Source organism: Lepisma saccharinum, chromosome 1 (genome assembly GCF_977018435.1).
Source record: "Lepisma saccharinum chromosome 1, izLepSacc3.1, whole genome shotgun sequence".
NCBI lineage: Eukaryota > Metazoa > Arthropoda > Insecta > Zygentoma > Lepismatidae > Lepisma > Lepisma saccharinum.
In genome coordinates, this window is record NC_139229.1 from 211,174,502 (window position 1) to 211,201,492 (window position 26,991).

A 26,991-nucleotide genomic window follows, 5' to 3' on the forward strand; every position below is an offset into this window, starting at 1 on the left:
ACTCGAACCCATGTGTGAAGTTAAAACAACGGAAAATCTTACAAGTGCATATTAATAGTTCCTCCATTCATATTGGGGGTTAGGCGTAGAGCTGACAACTCTGCACTGTAAAAAAAATGTCAAGGAAGTTAGATGGCCAGGAGAAGGGAATTGTAAAACTAAAAATTATACTTTTTTCTATGGTGGTACTGAAAATCATAATTTTGGAACAGGCTTTTTCATAAATAATAGAATTATCTCGGCTGTTAAAACAGTAGAATTTATTAATGATAGGATATCATATGCAGTTTTACAGGGTAGGTGGTGTAAAATTATTTTAATAAACATACATGCACCAACGGAAGATAAAGACGATAATACTAAAGATGATTTTTATACAGAGTTAGAACATGTCTTTGATAAATTTTCTCAGTATGATATGAAAATTCTGTTAGGTGACTGTAATGCACAGATTGGCAAAGAAGAGACATTTAAACCCACGATTGGTAAAGAAAGTCTTCATGAATTAAGTAATGATAATGGTATAAGATTGATTACTTTTGCAACCTCAAAGAATTTAATTGTGAAAAGTACCACTTTTAAACATAAAGATATCCATATATATACACCTTGTCTTCTCCAGATGGTAAAACTCATAATCAGATAGATCATATTCTCATTGATAAGAGAAGGCATACTAGTATAATTGACGTTCGTATACATAGAGGTGCTGACTGTGCCAGTGACCATTATTTAGAAATTGCTAAATTAAGAGAAAGAGTCTCAGTGATAAATCATAAGCAACAAAATCTAAAAGTTATAAAATTTGATACAGGAAAGTTTACTGATGAAAGAATTAAGAAAGATTACCAAATTAAACTGTCAAATAGATTTGATGTTTTGCAGGATTTAAATGATGATGAAAATATAAATGAAACAGACGTAAATAAGAATTGGGAGCATATACGTAATGCAATAGAATCAGCAGCTAAAGAAAGTATAGGATACCATAAACGAAGAAAAAGTAAGCCATGGTTTGATAATGAATGTCATAATTTAATAGAAATAAGAATTTAGAAAGGGGTGGCAACTTAAAGTAAACCTGATAAAAGATAAAGACCTTGATTTTCTAGCTGACCCAAGCGATATTCTAAATAGATGGAAGAACTACTTTAATGACCTTTTAAATGTCCATGTAGGAGATAAATCAGAAGTAAATGAAGTGCACACAGCAGAACCTTTAGTTCCAGAACCTAACTTGACTGAAGTTAAAGATGCTATTAAAAGGCTAAAGAATAACAAAGCACCTGGCATTGATTTAATACCAGGTGAGTTAATTAAATATGGTGGAAATTCATTAATATGTCAAATTCATAAATTAATTTGTTTAATATGGAATAAAGAAGAAATCCCTCAACAGTGGAAAGAATCCATAATTGTTCCTGTGTACAAAAAAGGTGATAAAATGAACTGCAATAATTATCGTGGAATTTCTCTACTCTCAACAACATATAAAATATTATCTAACATTCTTTTAACAAGACTAACCCCATATGCTAATGAAATTATAGGTGATTATCAATGTGGATTTAAACGTAACAGATCAACTACAGATCAAATTTTTCACATCAGACAGACACTTGAAAAAAGGTGGGAATATAATCAAAATGTCCATCAGCTATTCATTGATTTCAACAAAGCATATTATTCGGTCAAAAGAGATAAATTATATAATATATTAGTAAAGTTTGGAATACCTAAGAAGCTTGTTAGTATGATAAAAATATGCACCAGTGAAACAGAAAGTAAAATTCGTGTGGGTATTAATATGTCTGACAAATTTACAATTCATGATGGGTTAAAACAAGGAGATGCATTATCTCCATTGTTCTTTAATTTTGCCTTAGAATATGCTGTTAGGAAGGTAAAAGAAACTAAAAAAGGACTAAAATTAAATGGTGTGACTCAATTGTTAGCATATGCAGATGATGTAGACTTACTGGGGGATGATGTGAATACAATTAAGAATAATGCTAAAATATTTTTCAAAACTGCTAAAGAGATAGGTTTGGAAGTTAACAAAGAGAAAACTAAATATATGCTTACAGGCCGAAACCAAGTGTTAGGTAATAATCAAAATCTAATTTTTGATAACAACTCGTTTGAACCAGTTTCCAAATTCAAATACTTAGGAGTAATATTAACAAATGAAGATTATATTAAAGAGGAAATAAAAAGTAGGCTTAATTCAGGAAATGTATGTTACTTCTGTCTTCATAAACTTTTGTCTTCTCGTTTAATATCTAAGAAACTAAAAGTTAAAATATACAAAACAGTATTTTTTCCTGTAGTATTATATGGATGTGAAACTTTGTCCCTTACATTGAAAGAGGAACATAAATTGAGAGTATTTGAAAATAAGATCCTTAGGAAAATCTTTGGACCTAAAAGGGATGAGGAGACAGGTGAGTGGAGAAGGTTACATAATTTAGAACTACATAATTTGTATTCATGTCCAGATATTATTAGAATAATTAAATCAAGAAGACTTAGGTGGGCAGGCCATGTGGCACGAATGGGATAGGAAAGAGGAGTTTACAGGATTCTTGTTGGGAAACCAGATGGTAAGATACCTGTAGGAAGGCCAAGACGAAGATGGAGGGACAACGTTGAGTTGGACCTAAGGGAAATCGGTAGGGATGGAAAAGAGTATATAGAACTAGCTCAAGATAGGGAAAGATGGAAGGCCTGTGTTGCTGCAGCCATGAACCTTCGGGTTTAAGAAGGCTACGGAGTTAGTTAGTTAGTTGGTTTCTGGATTTCATTGTGGGAAGATTATGAGACATATTATCATAATATGGGTGCACGCACATCTGTTCCTGATTTCCACAAGCTTTTATCAGAATAGTTCCGCACGCTGCTGGTTTCACGCTTCGCTACTAGGAGCGCGCAATGCAACATGGCGCCATACGTATAGTGACGACATGATCCATAAGATCTCTCCAAATAAATACACGAAACCAGGGAGTGCTTTCTGAATAACCATGTATATGCATGGAAGAACATTTAGTCTTCACTTGATAACACAGTTTGAGATGTCACTATAGGAAGGGTGTTTCTGGAAAATATATGCTACTGCTTTTTGAAACATCATGACTACCTAAGATTATAATGGAAGCATTTCCGAAACTTCCGTCCAAACGTAACTAGAAATAAACGGGTCCCTCCTCCTTTGGGTAACACGTTATCTAACAGTTATCTAACTCATAATGAGGAAGGTTAAAGCGTCTGGCGTCTGATGGCTCCTGTGGCCAATTAGGCGACCCCATCATGGTAAAGACATCTTCCATGTGTTTTAATATTAATCCCAACGCAGAATATTTTACAACGCAAAATATTTCTGCATTTAATTTGTCTTTTAAGCATTGAAGATGGAAGAAACGATGAACAAGACATTTTGGAAAAGAAAAAAATATAAATGGCGTTTTAAAATGTTACTTCATTAAGTACTGCATGTAAGATTTAAAATAAAATAAGTGATTTCGAAATTATATTTAAGAATGTGTTAATATTTTAAAGAAATGAAAAACAAACTATTTGATCAAATGACTAGTACTTAACTGGATTGAAATTGTGAGTGAAGGATATAAGTGGTAGTGAGGTTGAAAATCAATAGGTTTCTAAAGAAATGGTTTTAGAATTTAAAGATCACATGGTCCCTTGAAGCTTCTAATGGTTTTTAAGTGTTACTAATGAAGCTTTTTTGTAGACGATATACGAAGCGCCAATTTCTTAAGTCACTATTTTGGAATGTTACCAACAATTGTTTTATTATGATCGTTCATGTTAAAGACCAATTCAAGTTTTAATGGCCTGATGAAGAAAAGCAATTTATTGACTTACTGATTTGTTTTCTTACTTCTTTTTTCTACCTCTTTTGGCAAATCGCGAAGATGAGGTTGAATGATGATATGATGAAATTGATGAATGGATACTCACAAAGATCAACCATGCCCAGACCGGTATTCGAACCCGAATCCCCTGAAGTTGTGCTGACCACTCCCCCACGAAGGTTGACGGAAGACAAAGTAATTTAATGCTAAGATACAAGTGGTTTGGGTACCTTAGTTGGCCTCTCCTTATTTTAAACTCTGAAACGTAATGTACAAACGAAATATCTTGCTATATTACGTTATTCAAATGTTTGTGTTAAGTAAAAGCATACTTCAGTCAGAAGTGTCGTGCAATACGTAGGAAGATCGTAAGATAGAATTATGACGAGACTGAAAGAATTCGAAGAAAATATCAGAACTTTGAAGAAGAAGTAGATAATTAGCTACAGACACATTGAAAAGACAAAGCAAACAGTGCATATAAAAATTTCGTTATATTTAGAATCACTTTCGAAATGGTCACCGTTCCGTCAAGAGCAGAAAATATGTACAAATAAAATTACACCGAATGGAATATTACATTTCTGAGTGCTGGGAATGAGTGTAAATATAGAAAGCAAATATTTTAAGCATATATTCAGTTTACACAGATACATCAGTCATTCAGAAATATACTTGACGTGGAAAAATATAAAAAAAATAACTAATACATATTAAACAAAACATTGTTTTTAATAAATACATTACGTACTATATTTATCAACTAATATTGTAAACGAGATATTGCAAAATGTAATATAAATAAGGGTAGGTTGATAATGACCACACACATTAAAACAATAAGGAATATTTTCGAACTATACTTTTATTTCTGGCAGTATAATAGTGCATTTTGGTAAGGTTTTAAGAAACTGTTTCGATATAAAATTTGTAAAGCTATCTTACAGTTCAAAGTAACATTGCTCACTGTGTACCTCAAAATGGTCTCTTAAAAACTTTTATTTATATTATAGCAGTAGTTATGTACCCCCGATGAGTCCGATAAATCAATTTATTGGAAAACATCGATCAAAGATCAATTGATGATGTAGGTGTGTGGGCAAGCAAGTGTATTGTTTTGCGTGATGACGTCATAAAAGGGGCGTGGTTTATTTTGTGAGTCTGATTTTGATTGGTGCGTGGGCGGGGTTTTGTTTTGTGTGTAGGATTTTGATTGGTTGTGGAGGAAAAGTAGTGGATTCCTGTGACGGTGTCTCGGAATTGGAGTACGTGTTTCCGGTGTCTGAGGAAAGATGGCGTTGATGAGTTTTAAATTCTGGGAATCGTGATACGTGTTTCCGTTGTTTGAGGAGAGATGGCGTTGATGAGTCATTCTGGGGAGGAGATAACTGTTTTTTTTCGGAATATGGATTATCCCTGATTGGCTGAGAGAATTGTGACGTCATAAATTGGGCGTGCGCGCAGTTTTCGTTGGAATTGTGATATGTGTTTCCGGTTTTTGAGGTGGCGTTGATGATTTTGAAATTCTGAGAATTGGGAGGAGGAATGAGATAAGAATGTGCGTTTAATTAGGAAGATAGGATGGTAATTGGCGTTTATGAAATTGTAGTGGGGGAAGGAGAAAATTCGGCGACGACTGGTTGCTTGGAATTGTGATTTTGTCGGTCGTTAATTGAAAAGGACGGGAAGGAGTGTGGCGTGTTTGTTGTGGTGGAGATAGGGGTTTCCGATTGTTATGGAATTCTTGGAACGGTTGAGTGATACGTGTGGCGTGTTTGTCGGGCTGGAGATATGGGTTTCCGGCTGTTAATGGGTCTGTGACGGTTGAAGAAGAGAAGGGAAACGGTTGAGCGTAATCTTCTAGGAATTGTGCCTGTTTGAAATATGTTTAACGGTAAACGTGATGTTGGATAAAAGAAGGTAAAAATAGAAGGGATAAAAGATAATAGGATCTGGTAACGGTTCTTGTGTGGGGAAAGGTTTGTTCGTTTCTTGTAGGTAAGAAATGTAGTGTCTTTTGAAAATAAGGAGGATAAAAAGAGGAATAGGTGAAGATGGGGTTCGATAAGAGAGGAAAATAATATATTCAAAAAAATGAATTATTTGTAGGAATCTTAAAGGGGTTATGTAACACTCAGGATAAAAAGAATTGGAGGAATATTTACCATTACGGTTATATAAATTTTGGGATAAAAGATAAGATGAATAAATGGGGGTGCGACAAGAAAATAATATATGAGGGTTGTTCACAAATGGGGGAATTGCTGTCAATATTATTATATAGTAGTGGAAGTAATTATTGAGGGACATACTACATTTTCGGAAAGGAGTTAAAGTTCAGGGGTATACCAAAAATATTGGAAAAGGGTAAGGGTGTTATTGTTTGGATTTAAGATATTGTGTGGCGGCGGAGATTTTTGAAAATGTTATGTGATATTGAGAGGTGTATGGATATTAAACACCACCAAGTTTGAATTTGAAGTTTTCAAAATCTTTCTAAATATAATCCAGATGATATTCCCGTATTTCCATATATGTTTCTTACAAATGGAGAGTATTTTCTTGTGCATACACGATTTCGTAAGAATTATGCAATTCAGTTAAGGATACAGCTATTTGATATATAAAAGGTGTCCTAATAGGGTTATAATAAATTTCTAAAGAGTCCCTGTTATATCCATATAATGCTACGAAAATTTCAATAATATGTTCCAAACAGGAAACATCTTTTGTACATTCCAATAACACCCAGAAAATGTTAAAAAATAACAAGTTTTATTCATATCTAAATCGTTTCCAGATAAGATCCAAATGTAGTCTAAAATGTACTTTTTGTATCCACACAATATCCAAAGTACGTACAAAAATGTCTAACTAAAGTATATTGTCTAGATAACGTCCACTTGGTGTACAAAACATTCCAAATATGATCTCGAATTGCCCATAATATCTGGATATCCCCTGGGTCCTGTCCCAATTACCCCATATGTGCATAATACTGAAATTAAACAGCAATCGAGCCAAACATAGACCCCCGTCCCAATCACCCTAAATATGCATGAAGTGAAGGTGGACACATTGGTCAAGATATTCAGCTTCATTATTGAAAGGATAAGAAATGCGTCAGTATTCGGTGATTTTGTAGAAAACATACAGAGAGCGCAATATGTACCTTCGCATTTGTCGTTAAGAATTTGTTTCGCCTACTCATTTTTTGTAATTTGTGGCCCTGCACTATGCTAAAACTCACCTGCGAGGGAAAAGTAAACGGTCTTTGCCCCAGTTTGTCACTTTGCTCCCCTAGTTTGGATGCCCCCAGTTTTCGCACTTTGCCCTCCTAGTTTTGGAACCTAATCGTCGCCACTGCGAGAAACCTATACTAAATTACCCGTATGTTAACAAAGAATGTGTAAAAAAATATCTAAAAAACTGTACTATGAGTTGAAGTAATAAAACAGTTTGTACATACAAGTAAATGTTATTATTGTATCGAAATAAATAGATGTAATATACGTACAAAATTCTCTCCCTCCATCAATACAACACTGTACCAGTAAAGACGTTACGGAAGAATGAAAACTCTGCAGTGATGGTGACAACACATACATATCAGTTCTATGTAGGGTTTAGTCATTAACAGAACAGATGCAACTTCCTTGCTTCACTGTTGGGTGTCACTATCGGGTATCGAAGAAGGGACCACCTTGATCATAACGTGACGAAAGTAATATTACCTATACTTATGTTCTTTACCACTATTGGCCTCCCCGATTGCGTAGTGGCAACAGCTTCGTCGTCTTGTAATGAAAGGGTCCCGGTTTCGATACCCGGTGGAAGCACATAGTGGTTCGGATCCCACTTTAAACTGTAAGTCCAGTCCCAATTAGCCTTACTGTGCATAAAGTGGACTTAAAACACCAACTCAATAAATCTTTACCACTATTCCTTTACCTTCGCGATAATACAAAAGTGGTAAAACAAAGATCACATGACATCACAAACTATACCTTATCTAAAAATTCATATGCGTCCTTTTGCAATTTCTTTCCCAGTATGGCGTGCCAATACTCCATATTTCACCAAATATCACTTAAGTGATAACAAATCCGTCTTGACACATTTTTCAATTACCAATCATCCGATTTGTATCAATATATCACATGACGTGTAGAAACTGTTCAATTTCCAAAAACATAATTCGCTCTGGAACATTTTCGGATAATAATTCATGTTCAATATTATAAAAAGTTTGTTCTCTGATCAAATTCAACACACGCCCATTTCTTACTTCCATTCATTCCCAACTGTTTTCCCTATTCACTATTAAGTCCTCCAGATTGTTCCAACGGATTTTCTTATCAAAGTACTAAAAATACATATAAGGGGAATATAAGATGTCCGTAGGCGAATGTCATCGAGTATCGAACCAGGGATCCCTTTAATATTTTCAAACTTGTAGTCAAAAGTCAGTTTACTCTTCAGTTTTCTGCTAATCAAAGGTTTTGTGTTGTGTTTAATTGCTTTATCGCAGATCTGTGTGAATCGAATGGAAAAGAAAACGCAACAGTGCAGTAAAAAATATAATGTCTTTAATTCTCAACATTTTCCCACTACCGCCATTAAAAACCACCCCCCCAAAACTAACTTTTAAATGTTTATATTTTGTAAGGAATGTGCTATCAGATAAAAATGTGAAGTTACGTGCCAGCATTCCGATGAGCAACGTGCACTTTCGGCGACTTGGGTCATCGCTGAAGTGCGTAAAGCTTGCAGTTTAGGCTACAAAGTGTTGTCGGATGTGTGGAAGTATAAAACATCCATGTACGACCCTGTCACAAAACTGGAGGACTTTTTGCTGGTTATGTCAACACCTTCTTGAAAATAAAACAGGAAGCGAACGGCTGACCTTCATGGTGTCAGAACGACGAGGATAAGAGGAAGTACATACCGGAATATTTCGATAAGAAGGTTATTCTATTGGAAGAAAACAGTATCGAAGTCAATCCTGGAAAACGTTCTCTGGCTAAACTCTGCCTTAATATTTTATGGGGCAAGTTCTGCTAGCGGGACAACCTTTCTCAGACAGCCATCATCAAGGAATCGAAAGATTTTCTCGATAAAATGACTGACCCAAATATAATGATCGGAAAAGTCGTATTCATCAATCAGGACACTGTTTTAGTGAACTGTAAATATGTTGAAGAGGCTGTCAGTCTGAACAGGAAAGTAGATGTTCCTATCGCAGCCACCAGAGCTGCGACAAAGCAACAAAAGACAACACGAATCATTTGTCGAGCAGATTGAGTTGGTGTTTTAAGTCAACTTTATGCACAGTAAGGCTAATTGGGACTGGACTTACAGTTTAAAGTGGGATCCGAACCACTATGTGCTTCCACCGGGTATCGAAACCGGGACCCTTTCATTACAAGACGACGAAGCTGTTGCCACTACGCAATCGGGGAGGCCAATAGTGGTAAAGAACATAAGTATAGGTAATATTACTTTCGTCACGTTATGATCAAGGTGGTCCCTTCTTCGATACCCGATAGTGACACCCAACAGTGCTAATAGCTCCAGGGCGAATTATGTTTTTGGAAATTGAACAGTTTCTACACGTCATGTGACATATTGATACAAATCGGATGATTGGTAATTGAAAAATGTGTCAAGACGGATTTGTTATCACTTAAGTGATATTTGGTGAAATATGGAGTATTGGCACGCCATACTGGGAAAGAAATTGCAAAAGGACGCATATGAAGTTTTAGATAAGGTATAGTTTGTGATGTCATGTGATCTTTGTTTTACCACTTTTGTATTATCGCGAAGGTAAAGGAATAGTGGTAAAGATTTATTGAGTTGGTGTTTTAAGTTCACTTTATGCACAGTAAGGCTAATTGGGACTGGACTTACAGTTTAAAGTGGGATCCGAACCACTATGTGCTTCCACCGGGTATCGAAACCGGGACCCTTTCATTACAAGACGACGAAGCTGTTGCCACTACGCAATCGGGGAGGCCAATAGTGGTAAAGAACATAAGTATAGGTAATATTACTTTCGTCACGTTATGATCAAGGTGGTCCCTTCTTCGATACCCGATGGTGACACCCAACAGTGCTAATAGCTTGTATCTTATGCCTCTTAAAACGCGTTCGAGACGATAAGAGAAAGCGAATGTTTTAGGCGCGTAGGCGCTTGTTTCCAACTTTTATCGAAGTAGTGTTTTGAGAGGCATAAGATAGGTAAATTTGAAAAGTTGAAAAACCTGTCCGGAAAATTTTAAAGAGCTGTCCAGCCGGACCTAATTGAACTAGAGTAACGGCACTTGTAGATTCGGAATCTGTACGTCAAGACCTTTCCATAGAATATATGGACGATGGTCTACGGTAAAAATAACAAAAACCAACATGGCGGCCAAGATGGCGGCCACCATTGTCATGACGAGCTGAGATGACAATTAATTGTATAATATTACATAGTAATCGTGGGTGATGTTTATTGTTAGCTCGTTGTTGCAGGTAAATTTGAAAAGTTGAAAAACCTGTACGGAAAATTTTAAAGGGCTGTCCAGCCGACCCTGATTGAACTAGAGTGAAGGCAATTGTAGATTCGGAATCTGTACGTCAAGACCTTTCCCTAGAGTATATGGACGGTGGTCTACGGTCAAAATAACAAAAACCAACAAGGCGGCCAAGATGGCGGCCCCCATTGTCATGACGAGCTGAGATGACAATTAATTGTATAATATTACATAGTAATCGTGGGTGATGTTTATTGTCAGCTCGTTGTTGCAGGTAAATTTGAAAAGTTGAAAAACCTGTACGGAAAATTTTAAAGGGCTGTCCAGCCGACCCTGATTGAACTAGAGTGAAGGCAATTGTAGATTCGGAATCTGTACGTCAAGACCTTTCCCTAGAGTATATGGAAGGGGTCTACGGTCAAAATAACTCTAGAAGGTACCACATTTTCTACCATGTCCTCGTATATTTCTGTTACATTTAGCCTCAGTGTGTAAAACGGATTTGAAACAACGGTTCAATCCGTTATTCGGTCGGCCCCTCAAAAAATACCACATTTTTACAATGCCCTCCTATATTTCTGTTCCGATTAGTCTATGTGCATAACACAAATTTGAAACATCGGTTCAATCTGTCATTCGATCGGACCTTCAAGAAAATACCACATTTTCTACCACGCCCTCATGTATTTATGTTTCGATTAGCCATAGTGCATAAAACGGCTTTGCAATATCGGTTCAATCCGTTACTTGATCAATCGATCGAACCCCGAGAAGGTACCAGCTTTTTTATTATACCCTCGTATGTTTATAAACAATTCCCGTTTCCCTTATGTTTTTACAATGAAATAAGTGTAGTTTAACATTATATTCATTTAGAAGGCTGTATTCGTGCTGGATAATCTGGGCACAGTGTAACACGGAAGTTGTGTGAATCAAGTTATCTCTTTCATGCAGCCTCCAAGAGGACGTTGTGGTTATCTCAGGAATGATACAAGCAAGTTGCATCCGTTCCGTTATCCTACACAGAAGTGATATATTTGCATATGTTTTGACCATCACTGCAAAATTTTCATTCTTCCTCAACATCTTTAACGGTACAGCAGTTATAATACAACGATGGACGGAGAGAATTTTGTAAGTATAGTTCTACAGAATAACATTAATTTGTATGTATAAACTGTTTATTACTCGGACTCAATATTCGATACAGGTTTTGGATATATATATATATTCCTTACTCTATTTACAAATCATACTACCAACGTCCGAACACCATGTACAGTGGGATCCATTAGTATTATGCAGTATTTTATTTGACCAAATAAGAGCTTCATAAATTCAAAACAGCTTCTACATCAACATTATTGCTTAAAATAGTCATAGACAATTTGAAGAGTAATATTCATGGCTCTCACTGTACATCAAAGACAAATAAACAAATAAATGGTGTTAGTTTGTTAGCGATGTTAGTGTTGTTTATTCGTTTATTTACCTTTTCTTCAAAATTTTCAACATTCGCTCCTCCATTTCTTCTCCCCCCGCTTTTTTATTTTCTGTTTTTCCATTTCTCACACTCTTAAATTTCTCCATCAGTTCGAAACATATTCTGAGCGACAGACGTATATTTTCTATAAAATCAGAAAACAAAGGTGTATTTCTTTTTTTTCCCGGTTATATACGTAAATATTTTTACAAGCGTATCTATTCGTATCTCCATGTCCTTGCACGTTTCTTCCAGTTTTCCCAGTAATCTTCGGCTAAACCATTCTCTTCACAGAAATTTACGTAGCATGCAATCTGTTTCTCCACTTGTCGTCCATGCCCCTTGTTCCATAGACTTCTCCGTTCTTCCGTCGCAGCCGTCTCCTCTTTTACATCACCGTACAATAAACTGAACTTCAGCGGGAGTGTTGCCATCTGAAAATAGATAGATTAATATGTTAGTTATATTTTACACAGACTGTAATCAGTCATATATTAATTCACACATAAACATGTGATACGACATGGGAGGCTTTGCGGAATGCTTACCATCACTATGAGCTAGGTGTTGAAGACGCAGAAGATTTCGCAGAGCTCATCAGGTCTATTCCGAGGTAGCTGGAGGAGCAAGTTACAATCGATCGAGGTTCGTCGTGACCGGAATCGGCAAAGCCTCCAGATTTTTGAAAAAGTTTAAATTTTTTTGAAAAAGGTTGAAATTTTTTTTTGAAAAAAGTCGAATTTGTTTTGGAAAAAGGTGACTTTTTTTGGAAAAAGTCGACATATTTTTAAAAAAGTGAAATTAGAGTTCCCTCAGTTACGGCCCTGTTTGCCCTGGACCTCATGTTTCGAAGGGTCCCTTAGTTACGGCCCTGTTTGCCCTGGACCTCAAGTTTCAAAGGGAACCTTACGGCCCTATTTTCCCCAGACCTCAAGTTTCAAAGGTCCCTCAATTAGGGTCCTGTCTGCCCCAGAGTAAAGGTAATTGTACATTCGGAATCTACACATACCCCACTTTTAAGACTGTAGGCCCTGTACTCATGTTTCAAAGAACCCCCAGATAAGGGCCCCACCTCCAATCCTCTTTGCCTCAAAAGTAATTATACATTCGGAATCTGTGCGTTTGGAACCCCTTTCTAAAACTGTAGGCCCTGTACTCAAGTTTCAAAGAACCCCTGTTCCGACTCTGTTTGTCCCCGAGTAAAACTAATTGGAGATAAGGGACCCCGGTCTTGTCTATCCTAAAACTAATTACAGATTTGGGCGTGTTCGGTACCACGTTTTAAACTGTAGGCCCTGTACTAAAAGTCCCCGGTTAGCTAAATTGTTTTCACAGTTACGTTCTCCATTTTTCGGTTGTGAGTGTGTAATTTTTAACACCAGTGAATCTGAGGCAGGATGTAACAAAGAAGTCGTGCTTCTATGAATAGACCTCTATCGAATTCGAATTCCAGACGGAAATCGTTATATGATAACGATAACCGCTGCTAATTAGTCTACATCGAACATATGTGTTGCAACCATTACAAAGTTTTCGTTCTCTGCCGACGCTTCAACAGTACATGGCCAGCAAGAAAGTTGCATCCGTTCCGATAATGTCTAAACCCTACACCGCAATTAAAATTATCTCTTGCCCGCAGACTCAAAAAGGAAGTTGTGGTTGGTTATCTCTGGCATGCATAATCAGCAAGGAAGTTGCATCTGTTCTGTTAATGACTAAACCCTACATAGAACTGATATGTATGTGTTGTCACCATCACTGCAGAGTTTTCATTCTTCCGTAACGTCTTTACTGGTACAGTGTTGTATTGATGGAGGGAGAGAATTTTGTACGTATATTACATCTATTTATTTCGATACAATAATAACATTTACTTGTATGTACAAACTGTTTTATTACTTCAACTCATAGTACAGTTTTTTAGATATTTTTTTACACATTCTTTGTTAACATACGGGTAATTTAGTATAGGTTTCTCGCAGTGGCGACGATTAGGTTCCAAAACTAGGAGGGCAAAGTGCGAAAACTGGGGGCATCCAAACTAGGGGAGCAAAGTGACAAACTGGGGCAAAGACCGTTTACTTTTCCCTCGCAGGTGAGTTTTAGCATAGTGCAGGGCCACAAATTACAAAAAATGAGTAGGCGAAACAAATTCTTAACGACAAATGCGAAGGTACATATTGCGCTCTCTGTATGTTTTCTACAAAATCACCGAATACTGACGCATTTCTTATCCTTTCAATAATGAAGCTGAATATCTTGACCAATGTGTCCACCTTCACTTCATGCATATTTAGGGTGATTGGGACGGGGGTCTATGTTTGGCTCGATTGCTGTTTAATTTCAGTATTATGCACATATGGGGTAATTGGGACAGGACCCAGGGGATATCCAGATATTATGGGCAATTCGAGATCATATTTGGAATGTTTTGTACACCAAGTGGACGTTATCTAGACAATATACTTTAGTTAGACATTTTTGTACGTACTTTGGATATTGTGTGGATACAAAAAGTACATTTTAGACTACATTTGGATCTTATCTGGAAACGATTTAGATATGAATAAAACTTGTTATTTTTTAACATTTTCTGGGTGTTATTGGAATGTACAAAAGATGTTTCCTGTTTGGAACATATTATTGAAATTTTCGTAGCATTATATGGATATAACAGGGACTCTTTAGAAATTTATTATAACCCTATTAGGACACCTTTTATATATCAAATAGCTGTATCCTTAACTGAATTGCATAATTCTTACGAAATCGTGTATGCACAAGAAAATACTCTCCATTTGTAAGAAACATATATGGAAATACGGGAATATCATCTGGATTATATTTAGAAAGATTTTGAAAACTTCAAATTCAAACTTGGTGGTGTTTAATATCCATACACCTCTCAATATCACATAACATTTTCAAAAATCTCCGCCGCCACACAATATCTTAAATCCAAACAATAACACCCTTACCCTTTTCCAATATTTTTGGTATACCCCTGAACTTTAACTCCTTTCCGAAAATGTAGTATGTCCCTCAATAATTACTTCCACTACTATATAATAATATTGACAGCAATTCCCCCATTTGTGAACAACCCTCATATATTATTTTCTTGTCGCACCCCCATTTATTCATCTTATCTTTTATCCCAAAATTTATATAACCGTAATGGTAAATATTCCTCCAATTCTTTTTATCCTGAGTGTTACATAACCCCTTTAAGATTCCTACAAATAATTCATTTTTTGAATATATTATTTTCCTCTCTTATCGAACCCCATCTTCACCTATTCCTCTTTTTATCCTCCTTATTTTCAAAAGACACCACATTTCTTACCTACAAGAAACGAACAAACCTTTCCCCACACAAGAACGTTACCAGATCTTATTATCTTTTATCCCTTCTATTTTTACCATCTTTTATCCAACATCACTTTTACCGTTAAACATATTTCAAACAGGCACAATTCCTAGAAGATTACGCTCAACCGTTTCCCTTCTCTTCTTCAACCGTCACAGACCCATTAACAGCCGGAAACCCATATCTCCAGCCCGACAAACACGCCACACGTATCACTCAACCGTTCCAAGAATTCCATAACAATCGGAAACCCCTATCTCCACCACAACAAACACGCCACACTCCTTCCCGTCCTTTTCAATTAACGACCGACAAAATCACAATTCCAAGCAACCAGTCGTCGCCGAATTTTCTCCTTCCCCCACCACAATTTCATAAACGCCAATTACCATCCTATCTCCCTAATTAAACGCACATTCTTATCTCATTCCTCCTCCCAATTCTCAGAATTTCAAAATCATCAACGCCACCTCAAAAACCGGAAACACATATCACAATTCCAACGAAAACTGCGCGCACGCCCAATTTATGACGTCACAATTCTCTCAGCCAATCAGGGAAAATCCATATTCCGAAAAAAAACAGTTATCTCCTCCCCAGAATGACTCATCAACGCCATCTCTCCTCAAACAACGGAAACACGTATCACGATTCCCAGAATTTAAAACTCATCAACGCCATCTTTCCTCAGACACCGGAAACACGTACTCCAATTCCGAGACACCGTCACAGGAATCCACTACTTTTCCTCCACAACCAATCAAAATCCTACACACAAAACAAAACCCCGCCCACGCACCAATCAAAATCAGACTCACAAAATAAACCACGCCCCTTTTATGACGTCATCACGTAAAACAATACACTTGCTTGCCCACACACCTACATCATCAATTGATCTTTGATCGATCTTTTCCAATCAATTGATTTATCGGACTCAATGGGGGTACATAACTACTATAGCCATTCCGTAAATCGAACAACCTACTATAAAAATTCTTGACACCGGAAAACATGTGCGAACAACTCGTAGATAAGTATTTACTGTTAAGTATGTAATACATTGTGAGTCATCCCTAGAAATATACGCAAGGGTACATGTTTATTAACCTCTACTTGCTTACGTCACTAGAAAAAGTCTCTAATCATTATCTACTAGTAAGTTGTACGTGCGAAAAAATATATGCGTGAGAAAAGTGATTTAAGGCAGGTTGTTTTTGTATTTGTTCCCCAGTGAAGTGAGGCGTTGGATAGGGAGGATGTTGGAAGAAAGTTGTCTGTAGTAGAGGAAACGAACGGGAAAAAAGGCCTTAACATGGAAATAATTGCAACACAAATGTTTTTGTGCCAGATTGTGCGGAATGATATATTATAAATGTTTGGAGAAAATCCGCCATCTTGGAAAATGGCGGCAAAAATTCAACTTAAAACTTAAAAAGAAAAATCTCGTACACGGTGCATTGTACACAAGTGAAGATAACCAAAATAAAAGAACAGAAAATTTGCTAAAAGCACACTTTTCCCATGACGTCCGACATCTGAATCAAACATACGGGGACAGGTGGATAGGTCGCGGTGGACCAACTCCTTGATCACCACGATCGCCGGATCTAACTCCTCTTGACTTTTTCGTATGGAGACACATGAAGAGCTTTGTTTATGAGACTCCTGTAGTGTCGGAGGAAGACCTGGTTGTACGAGTTAAAGGCACCAAGAATTAAAAAAAATATATATATGCAGAAATTTGTATTCAGATCAAATCGTTGGATAATATGGTATGAAATGTGTGGATGAATACCCCATAAACTGTAAATGTGCAAATGAGGCGTTAATATTAATGTAAAACAGTCTTTATGCGCAAATCTGATTTCACAAAACACTACCTCACAGGTCTACCTGTAGGGATGACCTTGAGAATTAAGAACATGAAGGAAGCAACTACTTCAACTTATCTTGAAGTATTGATCAAAAATTTCAAATATCGTTGTTCTTAATTCAACACAATACACCAATTAACTCCTTGCTGATGAAGAAAGAAGGAGTAAACATGGGTGCCAATAGTTTCCAGAGTTCTCAGAGAAATATAGAAACCTCCAAACCAGCAACGTCTTGGAATTTCTTGTTGTGTGACGTCATATTCTACAATCAACTGGAAAACTAAATTCCTTGCTTTGTATAATGCATGTAAGCCAAGGACTCTCACTTGAACTTGGAACTCATTTCTCACTATTCTGACCAGTTATTAAAACTTCGTTGCATTGTACACTCACCGGCAATACAAATGGGACACCTATAATCTGAAATACTCGCTTCTTTGCAAAGTATTATGTATGTTACCTAACTTATCGGCAATAAGTGGATTTTAATAGCAAATTTTCAAAGGCAACTTCTACCACTGCCGTACAGTTCAATTCAATAGTGATAGTCAATTTGTCTAATAATACTTATGCTCCTCACTGTAGAATTTACAGCAATTCGAACTGAGAACATTACTGTGGTAAACTGTATTACATATTCATCCATTTGTTAGTTGTATTAAATCAGTACGAATCAAGTCTTGATATCACAGTTGTGTCATAAACCTGACAGAAGCCGATCAGTGTTGCTGCAATAAGGTTCAAGTCCTTAGTTTCACCATATTTTCGTTAAGTCGTATTTATCGTCGTGACATCAGTGCCCTTTACGCTTTACGGTAATCTCACAGACGCATAACCAACACACCTTTATGGGTAAACAAATGAAACGCTCCTTTTGCAAGACTATCGAGTGGTGTGATGTGTGCTGAAGGGGAGGGGGGGGAGAGAGAGAGAGAGAGAGAGAGACAGGGAGAGAGAGAGAGAGGGAGAGAGAGAGAGAGAGAGATATTGTGAATGAGAAAGGGGGCAGGATTACGCACGGCGAAATACACAGAAAATATGAATAAATATAAATAAATCCTGGCTATCGACCAGGTCAGTTCTGGAACTGTTTGATTTCATTTAATTTATTACCATCGACTTGATCATACAAGTACAAATTGCACTATGATGTAGGATAAGTCAAGTACATTAATGTCTGATTTTGAATACATAGGAATTAACACATACTTATGCATCTATTAAAATAGTAATACAATAACATGGGGAAAGTTACAAAGTAATGTAATACTAAAAAAAAGGGGAGAAGAAAAAGTTTAAAATGTAATGTCCATTATTGGAAAATGTGATGTAAGTTATCTTCTGTACCATAAAACAAATATTTTATTAGCAAGCTCTTTACTTTAATTTTAAATTTAGTTCGATTGTGATTCTTGAATTCCTCTGGCAATTTGTCATATGGTTTTACACCTTGAAATCCTAGACTACTTTGTGTTTTGGATGTGCGAACAGTTGAAAGGTGGAGGGAGTCATGCATATGAGTGCTGTAATTGTCTATACCCATATTCTTTAGAACATTTCAGAATTTCTATGAATAAAGCACGATGTTTCGATTAGGTACACGCATGAAAGAGGTAATATTTGAAAATAACTGAAAATTTGTTTTGTTGGGTTTGAGAGGGATACATTCTTCATTATTTGTAATATCAGTTTTTGCCAAATAAAAACTTTCTGCATTTTAGGTTAACTGCCCCGGAATGAGATACCATATGAGAGTACAGGTTGGATTTGTCCAAAATACGTACGTCACAGTCAGCACAACCGACACATCTGACAGATACACCTTTATGTTTTGCACCTTACTTCCTACAAGAATAACAAAATGTAAATATCGAAGGTATAGCAAGGTCATTAGAATTATACAGGTCGAGCACATTTTAAGTTGTAAAGCACACCCACTGGAAACTTTTTTAACGTTTTATGTATCATGCATGAGACTTTGTACACAGCAGCACCTGAGGTTCTGTAAGTCGAACAAAGACACTTGGGCACTGAGTGACGATTTCTTATTTATTTCAGGAACTCTGTGTCGACTCTGAAAGAAAAGAATTTGAATTATTTTAAACGCAAACTTAGCGGGAAACGTAATCCGAAAAAAAAAAAACATTTATCATGTATGTAAGGCTTTTAGTGGGCCATGCCTAAAGACATCTGCAACCTTGTCTTGTGTTGTCAGAAAGAACCCTTGCTTTTCCTAGCCAAGTGACGTCAAGTTCTCTGATTAAACACATGAAACCCAATGATACGGAACCTGGAGTGACAATTAGTAGCTATATTTTATTTTTGAATTTCTTTTAGCTATTTTCAAGTACGTCTTGGGTCGGGTATTCAAAACTTTTTTTTCTTTCTGAAGATTATTTGATCCTAATACTGAATAAAAAAATTGGAGCTAGGAAATAAGTATTTACGACTGTACAGCCATTTAAAGTTGAGATTTTGTCGTTTGAAATTGTTGAGTCCAAATTCCACACCGATTCCGGGCTCCGCCCCTGGGGTAATTGACTTACCGCTCCCTAGCGCTACCGCGGCCCCGCCTTTATCTATAGAGTCCCTTTTTAAAGGCATGTTCGAAATTGGCCGGAGTCACCTGCCCCCAACACTATTTCTCACTGTTTTCCGCAGTGACACATGAAGAAACAAAAATTTAAGGTTAAAAGTAAAGCTAAGAAGGTAACTTACCTCTTTTCCCCAAGGACAGGCATTGAAGGTCGAAGTTGTAAGTGAAAGTCGGAAAGTAAAGCCAGTCGTATGTAATAAGTCGTGTTTCTTGTCCTTTTGCTCAGAATACTACTCTACCCCTTCGATCCATCATAAAAATAAGAAGTCCCAAATTATCTCAGCCCACAAGTCATTCAGAAAACGGCCTGCAGTTGCCTAAAAGAAATGTGCACGATGTTCCACAAGATAACGTAGTTACACACGCTGATAATACCGTTCAACAATATGTTGAATGATATTCCTCATCGCGTCTCGTCGCTGTTTTCCATACCTGTCAAACCACATGAACTCATCCAGATATTCCTCCAAAAAGTGGGACCACATAACATTCCTTTTCCTCATATGCCTTTTCGCAACAGACCAATATACCTCAATCCTGTTAGTGCAAACTCCTCTTACCGGATCAACGAAGTGCGCCTTATGTTTCACAGTCGTGTGAGTGTAAGAGGAAACACCACCAAAACGTGAAATACATTTGTAAGACGCCCATTCATCTGACCAGATATCCGTTCCTGGAAGAATATGTTTCTCGATCAACGGAACGAGGGTTTCGGATGTACGATCGTCAACAAGCAGAAGCAAGCCTCTTTCTGCGTTGCAATCGTACATGCCGAAAACCCACCGTTCCGGAACTACCCTTCCTCTGTTGTACTTCCTCCTGCAAAACACGCTCTCATCCATCTGTACAACAGAGCCCACACCACCTAAGCTGTCGTCTGACTGAAGTATCTTCCAGGAACAAATATCTCGCAGATACCGGTAAAACTGAATAACGTTCTTCTTTCGCAAACCACAAATATCACATCCCAAACGAACACTACTCCCGCAACACCAAAGAACCATCATCGAGAATATGTCGCGCCAAGGCAACTTCATATTCTCGAAGAATGTTCAAGATGTCACGGAACGATCAAACCTACACTTTGGACAACGCCACCAAGCCCACTCAGAATCACCTCTGCCATACCGTAATCTCATGAACACATTCCTACGATACCTTCTGGAACACCGTGCACATTTCCTCGAAGCAGCCAGCAGACCATCTCCCTGTAAGTCAAGTACAGTGGGATCCATGAGTATTACCGTGCAAATTGTCCATCACCATGTTCGTGAACTTTATTTGACCAAATAAAAACTTAAAGAATTAAAAGAAAAGTCAAAACAAGCTGTTGACAACTTCTGCACCAGCATACATAAAACATCATCGCTTAAAAACGCATAGCATGTAAGAGAAAAATTAATGGAAATAGTCATGGACAATTTGCAAGGTAATATTCATGGATCACACTGTACAATGTCCCGTACGTCTCGTCGAACAAAGTCCTCTATGTCCTTCATCCGTTGAACGTCTGTCAATCTCATCTCTAGTCCTTCTGTTTTAATTCGATGTCACTCAAATCAATCCGAATGTCTGAAGTCGCACAAAACAATTGCAATGTTCAAATGCCCAATCCGCCAATAAATTACATAAATAATATATTGAAATCGCAAATTATCCCATTGCACAAGTCATTCATAACAAGAAAAAAATTGCAAATTATCCCATTGCACAAGTGAAGGATAAGAAGAAAATGAAAATGTTCAGACGTAAGCCTGTGACATCAATCCAAGATGCGCCATGATGAAATCGCTGCAAAACCGTTTTGACGTTACATAAGGAATGGAAATATTGAAAAACGTAAGTTTCCTAGCACGTAGATCTAACAAAAATTACTTTCAGCTCTATTAAGAAACATCGTTTCTTATTAAGAACTAATTTTTGTAACGAAAACATTCGAAGTGTGCGGAAAATCGAGGGTGTAGAAAAGGGTACCGGAGCCTGTAATTTTTTCTAATGATATGTAAATTTATTCTAAATATATGGAAATCAATTCTAAATACATGCAAACTAGTTATCGCCCGAGGGCACAAACAGGCACAAGCGTATTCATAAGCTACTCTCGTTCAAGCCATAGTCCCTATTATTGTATGCTGCTATAGCAATTTGCAATTCCATCTCTGTCCACAGCCCATACATTCCCCGGTCCAATTTAGGAAACACGTGGTGGTCCAACTAAGGCAATTATACCCCGTTAATAAAAGTATAACGCTACACGACCATACGCAACTAAACCAAAGTTTTACCACATGTAGTTAGTGGTTAATGAATGTCACTTTTATAATATACTACAGGACATTCGATTACTTACCTCTAGTCTACATAAGAGCTTAAGTTCCGAAGGACAATAATTGCAACACGAATAATGGAAACACAATAACAGCACTCCTACTTCGTCGAACGTCTCTAGTTGATTGATTATTCAGTCATTTTACATGGCACTGACGCCAACCAGTAGTGCCAACTCACCTGTTTCAAATACTCATCTATAAGCAAAACAAAGGCGGTCCAAATTATGCAACGGTCTAATTTCGGCAATTCTCCCCTATACTTCCGGTCACTTAGTCACAGGAAACAATATATTTTGTTGTAAAATATCGCTACAATTTCACCATTCGAATTTCATTAACTATTTCCAGAAATCTCAAGGGGGAGCAAGTGCCCACCCTGGACCTCCCCTGTTGGCTCCCTTAGTCGTGACCTGTTTCTCTAATGTTATATTTAATATTTGTTAAGTTCCATCAATTTTAACAGTAATTACGATGTTCTGCTTTGTTTCAATACATACTCATTTATGTGTTTATTTATTAATATTTATTTTAATTAAATGAGAATCTATTGGAACTAAAAATAGTTGGATTGCTTTCTTCCACATGTAGGAACATATGGAGAATCAGATGGAAAATCCATTGAGAGATAATAATGAAGAAATGTTTATTTCTCCTCCGTCACATTTTATTATCATTTGTATGTTGTCCTTAGAAGTGACAGTGCAAAACATGTTATTTTATGTTGAGTTGAGCTACTTCTTGGTAGGTGTATTAGTTAGCAGAATAACAGACTCTGTAGCTAAGTAGAACTAATTTTATTTGAATTTTTCTAATTAGTAATAATGAACATAACAATTGAATATGAAACAAGTGCGTTGTTGCTAAGGTTTTCAAGTGTCTACTATTGTTAAAATTTTCTGTGAGTTCTTCTCTCAATAGTGTTAATACAAACTTTATATTAAAATTATTTTATGGAAATTATGCTTTGCTCAGCTAAGACTACAAAGTGAAACTTCCTTCAGAAGGCTGCAAATGCTCAAACCATTAAGGTACGTTGTTGCATAAATATTCGACTTTGTTTGAATAGGATAGCATCTTGTCCACTGAGGCATCGTTTTGGAGTTACAGTAGAGCATCGATTATTCGAAACAATTCGGTACTGGGGGTGCTCGGATAACAGATTTTTCGGATATCCGATCAAAAAAAGTTGTACCAGTATCATAGGAGCAATATAAAACAAAGAAACAGTGATATAAAGAAACAGTGATATTAAACACATTTTGTATATATTTTATATCACACGTCTTACAAACACATAGCTTAGTACAGTAAAGTAGGCCTACAGTTTAGGAAAGAAGTCCAAAATTGTGTTTTGCTTCAGAGCTGAGACTCGTTTTTTTGCCACTAAATTTCGCACACGTTTTAAAGACAGCATTTGGACAGCATCACATTCTTCTTGTTGTTCTAACCACTTCATAGCCATCTCAAGGCAGTAAAAAGCTTCTTCACTCGATGGTCCTTTTTCAGCACGGTCGTCGTCGCTAGGCTCTTCCTCATCGTCGATGACACTGGCAATGATTTCATCGTCCGTCAATATTTGATAGGCAATGTCATCGACATCACATTCGAGCCAGTCTTGAATGTTTTTCTGGTCGTATTCTTCAAATCCTGAAGATTCTTTAATCAGTCCAGCCAGTTGTAATACAAATTGGTTGTTTGGTGGCTCTTCAGGTGCAGTAATAGACTCGTCTAACGAAAGGAGCTTATTCCAAGCTTTTGCTAGTGTAGTGTCCTTGACAGTATCCCAAGCTTCTGCTGCCATGTAAGTACACATCATCCTTCAAGTTAATTTCGGTGTACACTTGCTGAATTGTTTTGTCATATTCTTCCCCGATCAGAATCATACGCAGCAGTGCCTTTCTGTAATAACGTTTGAAACTTTCAATAACCCCCTGGTCCATCGCTTGGAGGACTGAATTACGTTGGGAGGCAAGAAAACAACACTAAACTTTCCGTTGTCACTGACGACGCGAGGTTGGTCACGTACGTCGGTTGGCAGAGAGGGATGTTTCGGTTCATCGGTATTCGGAATCGATGTTCTACTGTAGTATTAATGGAAAACCAAGTAGTGCAATTCAAATTTGGATCGAGCTGTTTGGTGGCTAGGTGTATTGGCTACTAGGTGCGTTTCCGTTGTTGTCACCCAGTTGGCTTTTGGGTGATCGACAGCTCCTCTTACCGAGGGTGCGTTCCGAATGTCATAAGCAGGAAACGGATTTATATGTAAATGCATGAAGCTGAAATCAGTTATATTTTGTATTACCTTTGCATATCATGGCATGTAGACACGAAAAAGCCAGTTTTTATTTTCCATATTTGTACTTTAGGTTTTGGCTCATATTTTACATATTTTTTATTTTATTTTTACACATTATTTCCATATTTCAGGAGATTTCTCAACATATACTCCATATTCGCGCAAGAACTATTCGTACATGTCCCCGTGTGATTGAAGTGTTCCGTGAATTTCTTGCCAAAAACTGACAAATTTGAAATACGCTCCCATTACGTCTTGCGATATCAAACGCAGTTTTAGTCAATATAAATCCATCTTAAGACACAACAGAAGGAAACTTACGTTCGAACACTTAAAACAAAATTTTGTTATTCATTGTTTTGGAAACAGAAAATGAAAGCACATTCTGTGTTGTTTTACAGTTAATGTCAATGTAAGTGTACTGTATTTTATGTAGCTCGTGTAGTGTCTTATTAAAAATGTAAATTTTTACAACTTTAAGTCCATATTTAACTGCACATTTTGTTGAAAATAACTAAATATGTATTTACATATTTAGCACATTTTTACTACATATAAATCTGTTCCCTGGACATAAGTAACGGAAAGCACGAGCCGAACGAAAATATCTGGCCTCGTGAACCTGCTGAAACCAGTCATGATTGTGACTTTAGGCACCGACTGTGTGTCGTTTAGAATATTTACAAATAACGGACAGTAAACCCCGTACCAGCTAACTGTAGACCAGGCGAACGGGAACAAGTCTCTGCGAAAGTAGTGACGCGAGACGGCTCCACCAATGAACAATGAGAGAAACGGGATTGCGTAACGGGCGACCGGAGTTACCCGATTTCCTGCTTTGCTCTGTAAGCGTTGCAAACTTTTGCCAGCGACAATACCGTACGCACATGGCAAACGGACCGTATTTTTGTGTCTAGGTCCGTACGCTTGGTTTAAGAATTTCTTAGGGAAATATTGAGGATAAAACTGCAAGTGCAAATTTTGACAAGCCGTGCATTTAGCCTACGGACTAAGGTCTGGACCGTACGTCCGTACATGCCATAAAATTTCCGTACATGCACGGTCAGAACAGTTTGATTGGCAACGCTGCGCTTTCTCCACACGATTTCCCTCTTCCTCCTTACAACAAAACACTCAAGCCTACAATCTACATCATAACGTATACATCTACACAAATAATATCAGGCGCGGATGCACCGGGAGGGCAATAGGAGCGATCGCCCCTCCAAACTGGCTGGTTTTTGGATATATTATCATTATGTCTAATGCTTTTGAAGACTCAAATATCCTATCTCTTGTTACCAAGTTTAACAGGTTTGATAATATTTTTTTAAAAGTTTAATTTAAGTCCATTTTGTACTAGAGTCTAATCAGAATTGAACCAATTGTTTAAATTAGGTTCTTTGGCCTTCTCGACGGGGCAATGGTAACTTTCCCGCCTTCTAATCAAGAGGTTTTGGAGGCACCTGCTTAAAGTTTCCTGCTTCTCTCTCTCTCTCTCTCACACACACACACACACATATACACTTCCACAGAGAGAGAGAGAGAAAAGCAGGACACTTTAAGAAAGCGCGTTTGGAAACAATAAGCACTTGGAAGAAAGGTCTTGAGTTCAAATTCCGAGTATGTTCATGACTTCCCTCATCACTACCATAAGTTCGTTAGCCATTGTTATTGTTGCATCACAATTAAAGTTCAAAAAGCAGAAAAATGATGTGAAATGACAAAAATGTAAATTAGCACAGCGGGAAAATTGAGAAGAGGTTTTTGTGTAATTTACCTTTGTACTTCTTCACTGTACTTCGTCTGTAGGCCAATACCAACCCCTCCCCTCCCCCTACCACTCATATACATATATCAGATAGTTGGGCTTATTAAAATGTATCGTACAGCTATCGTACTTGCGGGCAACAGATTAGTGTATTTAAAGACAATAATATTAAAACGAAAAAGGTTTTGTTCATTTCACGTTATTACAATTACATTCCTTACTGGAGGAAAAGGAACTGTTTCTAGTAATTCGACCGCACACAAAATACTTACTTTCTCATTTTATAAATACCGTACCTAATAAGGCTTGAAGCCATATGCTATTATTCTGTATATTGCGTACAATCTGTGGTGTAAATATTGGAATTACTCTGAGTTTCTCTGGCGAAATGAAAGGGAATTGGCGGAGATAAATCCTCTATCACTCTATATAGGCGATAGACTAGGGTACCTGAAACCATGGCTCTTTCATCCATTACATTGGCCGGCCTGTTTGAGGGGATGGGGTGGAGGAGTAAACACAGAAATCTTCCCTTTCCTTTCCAGCGGCTGGCTCTACCTAAATCGGTCTGGCGTTCGAGAAGCCTGCTAGAGTAGCTCCTTCCAGCCTGTCTGGCGATCGTACCGAGGAGTGAGATGCGCGTGAAAAAAGGTGTTGCATATGAACTGTGGCTTCGAAATGTTGTGACTTGAAAATAAACTCTGTACCAGCCAACTGTAGACCGGGCGAACGAGAACAAGTCTCTGTGCAAGTAGTGACGCGAGACGGCTCCACCAATGAACAGTGAGAGAAACGGGATTGTGTAATGGGCGACGGGAGTTACCCGTTTTCCTCCTTCGCTCTGTAAGCGTTGAAAACTTTTGAAAAGGATAATA